Here is a 533-nt window from a genome sequence, read left to right as displayed (position 1 = left end):
CGATACTGAATCAGAGTTATAAAGAGATGGAGAAATCAGTGAAAGAGATTCAACTTACGTTGGTATCCTCTTCCATTGGCCTACTGCAAAAGACGAAAACAAAAACCAGAGTGTTAGAAAGAAAAACATAAAATAGAAGACGAAGCTAAGCGAAGCGAAGAACCCTTACCTCATGTTGGCTTGAAGGGGTTGAAACCTGCAGAGGATTCGAGTGGGGGGGAACGATTGAATCAATAAAGAATGAGCAGATAGATTCGATAGTAAAGCAGATCGAAGAAATTAGGGTTTTACCTGGCTAAATCGCGCTTTCGGTTTTCCAAATCTCTCTCACCGGAAGAAGAATGAGGAGAAAGGAGTCAACACTCGAGTATCATGTCGGTTAAAGAAGGCTCTATGTAAGGCCCATGGGCCTTAGGCCTTAGTAGAATATATTAAATTGTTAAGTAAAACCCATATGTTAAGTAAAACCCAAAGATGAGTGCTAAACTAAGATACCTCATCTAAGACGATAACTTAGAGCATGATTATTGGGA

The 533-nt window shown here is 39.8% G+C and overlaps 1 long non-coding RNA gene across 1 annotated transcript; it reads right to left on the bottom strand.

Moving 5' to 3' along the window:
- Nucleotides 1-57: 57 nt before the first annotated feature.
- LOC106322233 lies at nucleotides 58-526 on the bottom strand. Its single transcript, XR_001266294.1, has 3 exons — nucleotides 292-526; nucleotides 170-196; nucleotides 58-83 (listed from the first exon to the last, which is right to left on the bottom strand). It is a non-coding gene; the product is annotated as an uncharacterized LOC106322233 (long non-coding RNA).
- Nucleotides 527-533: the final 7 nt, after the last annotated feature.

The sequence above is a fragment of the Brassica oleracea genome, unplaced genomic scaffold (genome assembly GCF_000695525.1).
Source record: "Brassica oleracea var. oleracea cultivar TO1000 unplaced genomic scaffold, BOL UnpScaffold10963, whole genome shotgun sequence".
Taxonomy (NCBI): domain Eukaryota; kingdom Viridiplantae; phylum Streptophyta; class Magnoliopsida; order Brassicales; family Brassicaceae; genus Brassica; species Brassica oleracea.
Note: the sequence above shows the minus strand (reverse complement) of the source record. Positions and strands in the feature narration are given on the sequence as shown.